The 8,645-nt window shown below is 35.8% G+C and overlaps 1 long non-coding RNA gene across 2 annotated transcripts; it reads left to right on the top strand.

Moving 5' to 3' along the window:
* Positions 1-2,573: 2,573 nt before the first annotated feature.
* LOC113078860 (uncharacterized) lies at positions 2,574-7,437 on the top strand. Of its 2 annotated transcripts, XR_003281650.1 has the most exons (7): positions 2,574-2,673; positions 2,774-2,817; positions 3,154-3,283; positions 3,437-3,530; positions 4,442-4,545; positions 6,524-6,644; positions 7,186-7,437. It is a non-coding gene; the product is annotated as an uncharacterized LOC113078860 (long non-coding RNA). The 2 variants fall into 2 exon arrangements; XR_003281651.1 differs by lacking the exon at positions 2,774-2,817 and having other exon boundaries at positions 2,584-2,673.
* The last annotated feature ends 1,208 nt before the right edge of the window (positions 7,438-8,645 follow it).

The raw sequence follows: 8,645 nt of genomic DNA, 5'->3' as shown, positions 1-8,645 counted from the left end.
GCCTCACCATGTTGCATTCCAGGTTTAAGGTTCTGCAATTTGACCTCAACCACACCTGTTATGACAGACTTACTCTTAACATTTAGTTGGTGTGTTGAACAGCTATCCTTAGACTCTAAAGATTTGGGAAAAATTCCCAGTGCTGCATGTGGTTTCATAATTAAAATGGGAATGTCGCTGAAGACAGAAATTTCATCATCCACACGACAAAAGAATGAGGATGTGGAAGTATGTACTAGGCAAACTCGGTCATTCCCTAAGCTATTTAAAGCTGTGGTAGGGAACTTTTTTCGTAGCCGGAAATGGAAGCTTTAGCCTAAGTTCTGCCAGGAAGACTCAATCACTTCGTCACTAATTACCTTCATCATTATCCAATCATGTCTTTATACTCCTGTATAAAAGATCGTACTTACACATGTTTGAGTTCGCAGATGCAGACGCGACAACAACCTCCACCCTCCCCACCACCACCAGGATGGTCCTGTCCTTACCTTCCAGGGGGGGTCTGCTGCGCCCCTGCCTTCGTCTTCAGGCAGGAAATGCAGATTCGCTACCCTCGGATTACGAACCATGGACGGGGCCTTCCGCCAAAGAAATTTATAATTGTGCTCGCTGAGCTGTCAATAAATGTATGCTTCGTACATTCTTCTATCTCCCGAGTCTTTCTGGTAGAACTACTTCTCTCTGTTTATGTCTATGAAGAATCACAAAGGTACTGGGTTACTCCGCCGCGGTATCCCCGAAGCAATCTAAAATAGTCCGAATATAAACACTTATTATAGGTGCACCCTAGTGATTCAGGACCAGCCAAAAACACGGTTTGGAAAATGGATTCATTGTGTACTCGCTTTTTATATAAATTTTTCTACATTTTGAACACAAACAAAGTTATGGACCGCAGCTCCGATTTTAACCGGAGCGATGGGAGTTTCTGCAAATGGCAATAGGACCACTGGGAGGAGCCAGAGAAGCTTGATTTTTTTCACAGATTATCGGTCTCATATTATACTGTCAGGACATGATGACAGGTTTAATAAATATGTAAAAAATATTTTTTTTTACAAAAGTTCCCTACAGCACCTTTAATGTCAACCAATGGTGCAGGATTTATAAATCCCCACCCCACAAACGGGCATGTTTTGGCTATGCGGTAACTCAATCTATAGTGTGCTACCGGTTAAGTTGAATGGCAGGTGCACCTTAGTCTATGCCCTGCAGTCAGAGAAAATGTGAAATCCACTCCAGTCCTAATAACAGGCAACACCACCTTTCAAAATATTCCACATTTAAGTGATTCAGCTCCTACCACGAACACAGAAGAAGTAAACCATTTCTTCTTTCCCCTTGTAGAGTCATCAAGGATGTGGAACAATTAAGGCAAAATTATAAAAAGGAAAAATCGCTTGGAAAAAGGGGGGGAAATGGTAAACGCGAACGCCAAGTGGCAGGTGAGCAAACCAAACAAAGGAGTTGATCGGCGGGAGTGAGACGCACGCTGTATTGGGTCAGTGAGAGTGCGGAAATAAAGATTCACCAGGCTGCAAAGAGTGTAACGAACTGCTGAAGGAACTCACAAGATCGTCATTCCGTTGGGTTTTGCTAATCCGGAGAAAACGCTGCCTCCCAAGGATCTTTTCCCTGCCAGACATGGTCAGCGATATTGCACACACGCGCACACACACACTAACGCACTTCATCGCACGCACTTCCTCCACCCATTCGCGGGTCGCTTTGAGTGACCGATGTATTTATATTACTGACTTTCATTTAATTTCCCTTTCAGTATATCTATGACTTTGGTGGTTCAAGAGAAAAAATATATACTAATCCTGTGTTTTATTTTTTGTTTTTTTTTTCTCGCTGGACCGCTGATGAGTGTTTTTGTTTGGAGGAGAAAGCCTCCCCTGCTGAAAAAAACAATAGAAACCATTACAGAATTTGTAATGGTTTTAATGGTTCTTATTGGAATTCTAATGGTTTTAATGGACACTGTAATGGTCTCTGTGGGTCTCTATTGGTACTTTGCTTTTTTCTATTGGTGGCGTGTATTGTCTATTGGATACCATTAAGGACCAATAGAACACCTTTAGAAACTTCTAGTGGTATCTACTGGACACCAGTAGAAACCATTATGACTCTAATAAATTTAGTGGTTTCTTTGGAAAACTGTAATGGTCTTAGTGGGTAGGCTACTGCTGAAAAAAAAAATGAACACAAACAATAGAAACTATTACAAAATTTGTAATGGTTTTAATGGTTATAATGGGAATTATGTTGGTTGTAATGGTCACAGTAATGGTCCCTGTGGGTCTCTATTGGTAAATTGCTTTTTTCTATTGGTGGTATGTATTGTCTTGGATTGCCACCATAAGTCATTTGGAAAGGTTATTTTTAATTCATTTAATTTTTTTTTTTTTTTTTAAATCAACTCGACTCGTCATGGCCTTCAAAATTGACTTGAAAAGTTGGTCTTTGTTTTGTCTGTCGGATTTGGTCCAAATTTAGCCCAAAAATAGATGTGAAATAACAGTGAAATTCTGCGTGACTTCCACGTGCTGTAATGTGCGCGCGCACAGAACTGGAGCGGAGGACGTCACCATGGAAACGAGGCGGCAGCCCAACCGTCAAGCAGCTGATCGCTGACACTCAATGTGGTTTCACTTTTTTTTTTAGGTAAGTTTAGTCTATTAAATTACACAAATAGTACATTAAAGTGTTCCTGACACTTTATTTCATGTAAATTATACGCTTTCGTTTAATATTTACTTTATAGAAATGGTTTAGCGTCGTCAGAAAAAGTCCGTTAGCATCTCAAAGGTAAGGCTAAATACAAGAGGTAACGATAGACATGAGGTCTTGTTTATTAAGTTTGGGCTTTTAATGTCATCTTGTGTGTAGATGAGCTCGCTCTCTCTCTCTCTCTCTCTCTCTCTCTCTGTCTCTCTCTCTCTCCATATATATCAATGGATGAATGGAAGTAACTTAACCGAATTACTTTAACCCTAAAAGTGTCCACTGTTTAATCCTAAAATGTGCACTAACGTAACCGGATAACGTTACATCACTTACATAGAGCGTGAAAATGGACTGAAACCTTCAGGTTTTGATCTTTCATGGTAAACACATGAATACAAACTTGTTCTGTGATTTCAGAAGTGCCAGAAAAAAACCTCTATGACGCAGGAGAAGTTCCTGATTTTGACATTTCTGAAGGGGGCTGCTGACAGAGAGGATGAAAACATACACATTTTGATGTCCACGCTGTAGGAGCATTACTAAATAAGTAAAACTAAAATATATATATATATTTATTGTAAATGATTATATAAATTATATATTCTGTGAATTATTATTTTTCTTTTCTGCATTTCACCTCTGCTATAGTATATGCCTTATACCTGGCATTGTATAATAAATATTGTTGTCTCTGTGACAGTGCTTATGTTCCTAGGTTCTTCCATGCTGATGGCTGTGCTCTAGAGTCATATCTCCTGTCGAAGAACATTTTTAGACATTATGAACCATGAATAGTAAGCAATTCGTCAAACATACACCATTCAAAAATGTAAGGGTCAGATTTGTCATGTATTTCAAAGACATATTTTATGCTCACCACTGCTGCATTTATTTGATTAAAATACAGTTAAATTGTGAAATTAACATTTTTTTAATAACTATTTTCTATTTAAGTTTGTTTAAATAAGTGATCAAAGCTGAATTTTCAGCATCATTACTCCAGTCTCCAGTGTCACACAATCCTTCAGAAATCATGCTTTGTGAAAACAAGAATAAAATTGTACAAAATATTTACATATAAAGCAGTTATTTGAAATTGTACTAATATTTCACAACATTACCATTTTTATTTATGATCAAATAAATGCAGTTTTCTTAGTGTACATGAGACTTATTTCAGAAACATAAAAAGATCTCTATCTCCAAGCTACACACTCTCACACCAAAGTGACTGTTAAAAATCATTTAAACTTTGTGTCAGTACATCATAAATAGGAAAAGGCATCAGATCACCATCTGTGATTTGTTGTTTCGTGCCGCATCCAGTGTAGAGAGCATCACTGATTATAAAAGGCTCTGTTGTATTTTGTTGTGCTGTCCAGTGACGACACAGTGTTAGAACTCTTGTTAAATATCATTACATATGATGTATGTATGATGCCATTCAGCACTGATAGATCTTTTCTATTTCAGAGACTGAAAATCATTGATAAAGCACAAGGTTACTGTAACATATTTAAACAATATTAATAAGAATTGATAAAAATGCATCTGTGACTTAATATTGCTTCTTATTTTTCAGTGGAAAATTCTCATTAAACACATAGCTTTCTTCTCATCTTTGTGCATTTTCAAACGTTGTGCATATTTCTGAATCATTTTTTTTTTTTTACTTCATAATATTGGTTGTCTTCTCTTGTTTCAGAGTTTAGCTCCAACCCCAGTTAAGCAGACCTGAGCAGCTGATCAAGGATCAGCAGAAACTCTGCAGAACGGTGGTCCTCCAGCCCAGGACTGGACACCAGTGTTGTAAGTCATTCTCCCTCTTTATAGTGCATGTTCAGGACATATTGCAGGAGATCTCAACATTGTCTCTTAAGGTCCACTTACATGCAGAGTTTTGCTCCAACCTGCAGTGCACCTGAACGCATTAATCGAGGTCTAACTATTAGTGTTGTCACAGTACCAATTTCAGTACCAAAGCAAAACACAAAAACATGATAATTATTATTTTTTTTAATTATTATTATTAGCCGCACTTATGCTAACAATTAACTTCTCTAATAACAGTGTTCATTTCAATCCGACATTCAAATTACAGTTATATATATATATATATATATATATCCTGATAAATACAGGTGCTGGTCATATAATTAAAATATCATCAAAAAGTTGATTTCACTAATTCCATTCAAAAAGTGAAACTTGTATATTATATTCATTCATTACACACAGACTGATATATTACAAATCTTTATTTCTTTTAATTTTGATGTTTATAACTGACAACTAAGGAAGATCCCAAATTCAGTATCCCAGAAAATTTGAATATTGTGAAAAGGTTCAATATTGAAGACCTGTTGCCACACTCTAATCAGCTAATTAACTCAAAACATCTGCAAAGCCTTTAAATGGTCTCTCAGTCTCGTTCTGTAGGCTACACAATCATGGGGAAGACTGCTGACATGACAGTTGTCCAAAAGACGACCATTGACACTTTGCACAAGGAGGGCAAGACACAAAAGGTCATTGCAAAAGAGGCTGGCTGTTCACAGAGCTCTGTGTCCAAGCACATTAATAGAGAGGAGAAAGGAAGGAAAAGATGTAGTAGAAAATAAGTGTAGAAACAATAGGGATAACTGCACCCTGGAGAGGATTGTGAAACAAAACCCATTCAAAAATGTGGGGGAGATTCACAAAGAGTGGACTGCAGCTGGAGTCAGTGCTTCAAGAACCACTACACACAGACGTATGCAAGACATGGGTTTCAGCTTCGCATTCCTTGTGTCAAGCCACTCTTGAACAACAGACAGAACCAGAAGTGTCTCGCTTCAAAATGACTGGACTCCTGCTGAGTAGTGATAAATCAGACCCAAGAATGCAGAAGAGCTGAAGGCCACTATCAGAGACACCTGGGCTCTCATAACACCTGAGCAGTGCCACAGACTGATCGACTCCATGCCACGCCACATTGCTGCAGTAATTCAGGGGAAAGGAGTCTTAACTAAGTATTGAGTGCTGTACATACTCATACTTTTCATGTTCATACTTTTCAGCAGGCCAAGATTTCTAAAAATCCTTTCTTTGTATTGGTCTTAAGTTATACTCTAATTTTCTAAGATAATGAATTTGGGATTTTCCTTAGTTGTCAGATATAAATAAATATATCAGTCTGTGTGTAATGAATGAATATAATATACAAGTTTCACTTTTTGAATTGAAATTATGATATTCTAATTATATGACAAGCACCTGTATACACAGAATTACTAATTGAACTGCTTTTATAGTTTTAATAATTAATTTATTTGTAATGAATAAAGGGACATTTACATTTGATTATTAGTTTTTCTTACTTGAATGCTTTTGTTCGGATGTAAAATAAAAAAGTGAATTATTATTAAGAAAAGAACTGCAGGAAAAGATGCAATGTTGCTCAGTGATTTTGGTTTGGAACCTTTAGAAAATAGAAAAGAGTTGACTTTGCCAACTCTTTCAACTTCAAACAGGTGTAGCTCAGTCTTTTTTTTATATATATATACAGTTATACATCATTTTGAAGGACTTTTTAATGAGGAAAAAAAACCTCAACTGATTTTTGCTCATTGTGACTAACTTTGCCAGCACAGGTCACATATGCTACTTAATTTCCACTTGAGAGTGGTCAGATTTAAAGTCTGAGATTAGTCCATCAGTTCTTGAATTTAAATTTTTGTTTATGTGTGTGCGTGTGTGTGTGTGTGTGTGTGTGTGCGTGTGTATGTGTGTGTGTGTTCAAAACAAGAGTGTCTGTCTCAGAAGCTGAAGAAAAAAGGCCACACCTTATAGGAAATAAACGCCTCCTAAGTGTATGGAAATACCTGGCTGAGGAGATCAGTGACATAAACCAGATAAAACTGTCAGTGGTAAGTAAGTGTGCTACAACCTCTTATCTAATATGACTCGAAGTGAATAGAGACTATGTACCATAAAAAGTAGATAATGTAATTATTCAAGCCTATTTGTGAAACTGGACCACAAAACCAGTTACAAGGGTAATTGTTTTTATTTAATTTTTTAGATTTTTATTTCAATAATAATACTAAATAAGTTTTCCATTGATGTATGGTTTGTTAGGAGGACAATATTTGTCTGAGATACAACTATTTGAAAATCTGGAATCTGATGGTGCTAAAAAATCTAAATATTGTGAAAAATATTTCAAATCCAGAGCAAAGCATTTTATTAATAAAAAATTAAGTTGATACATTTATGGTAGGGAATTTACAAATATATTCATGGAACATTTTCTTTTTTTTAAATCCTAATGATTTTAGGCATGAAAGAAAAATCAATAACTTTTTTGAGACTGCCATATAAATATATGTATGGATAATCTCACATACTGGTAATGTGGTACATTGTCCTAATGAATTGTCCTTTTTTCTTTCTTTTTTTTTTTTGCAGGTCTGAGACAGCTACAAGCCACAAAAACAGTTCATAGTTCCTGCATTTCTATAATGCATTAATGAATAACAATAATTAAAATAAAATGTAATGTCAAGGTTTTGTGTTAATTCCAGCTATGTTGAGTATTCTGTGAATAATTTTGATTTTAGGTGCATATTCTTAATTCTTTGCAAAACAACCTGAACTGTTTGCTATTGAAAGGTTGGTATGAAGTTTAAATAAATAAAAACATTATATTCTTGACAAAACCTGTGTACAGTTTGTATTAATAATTTAAATTATTTACTTATATTAATGAATGGCCTAATTACCAGCTATCAGTTAAACATTCAAATCAGAACCAATATAAAACTGCAACGAAAACTATTAAATATATGCAAATAAAGACCAGTACAAACTTGCAATGGAACCATCAGAACCATTACAAAACCAACGGAAACCATTAAATTTGTTTTAATAAAGACCAATACAAACTTGTAATGGAACCATCAGAACCATTACAAAACCAACAGAAACCATTAAATTTGTTTTAATAAAGACCAATACAAACTTGTAATGGAACCATCAGAACAATTACAAAACCAACAGAAACCATTAAATTTGTTTTAATAAAGACCAATACAAACTTTTAATGGAACCATCAGAACCATTACAAAACCAACAGAAACCATTACATTTGTTTTAATAAAGACCAATACAAACTTGTAACGGAACCATCAGAACCAATACAAAACTGTGATGGAAACCATTATGTGCAAATCGTGACCAATACAAACTTGTAATGGAAACCAATACAAACCAATAAATCCTAATGGAATATGCCCAAAACACACTACGTAATGGAAACCATTTGGTAATGGTTTTAATGGTTAATTGCTGATGGTTTGTAATGGTTTTGTAATGGAAACCATTAGAATTTCTGTAATGGTTTCTATTGTTTTTTTCAGCAGGGACCACACGTGATAAAAATCCTTACCTTAGTACAAAGAGCAATATAACTTTGCTTATAAGTGCTATTATTGAAACTGAAACAGTCCATTTGCCATGTTATGTTATTTTCTCACAGGTAACGTTATTGATAAAAAATGCTACAGTGACAGAATGTACAGGCATGTGGTGTAATTCATATCTATTAAAATACTGTAACTATTACGTTACTTGTACAATAACAAAATAAATAATTGATTTGCTTACCTGTCTATCAATACACTGGCGAGAGCAGAGTCTCTGTCAAGTCCAAGATTTTCGCGCAGCTCTCTCCATCTCGTAAACGCCTGGCCGATATTTATCCTGGTTTTATTCCTCCGTTTGTCACACAGTCTGCGTGTATCCGAATATGGACGCTTAAGTTTTACTGGCACTTCAATACTCGCCAAAGAGTAATCGTGATCCATAATGCTGTGTTCACACCAAACGCGAGTAGAGCGTCAAATTCGCGTCTACCGCGCCTAGTTTGC

Source organism: Carassius auratus, unplaced genomic scaffold (genome assembly GCF_003368295.1).
Source record: "Carassius auratus strain Wakin unplaced genomic scaffold, ASM336829v1 scaf_tig00026882, whole genome shotgun sequence".
Classification (NCBI taxonomy): Eukaryota; Metazoa; Chordata; class Actinopteri; order Cypriniformes; family Cyprinidae; genus Carassius; species Carassius auratus.
The sequence above is the reverse complement of the archived record's forward strand: the minus strand, read 5'-3'. Positions and strand labels throughout refer to the sequence as shown.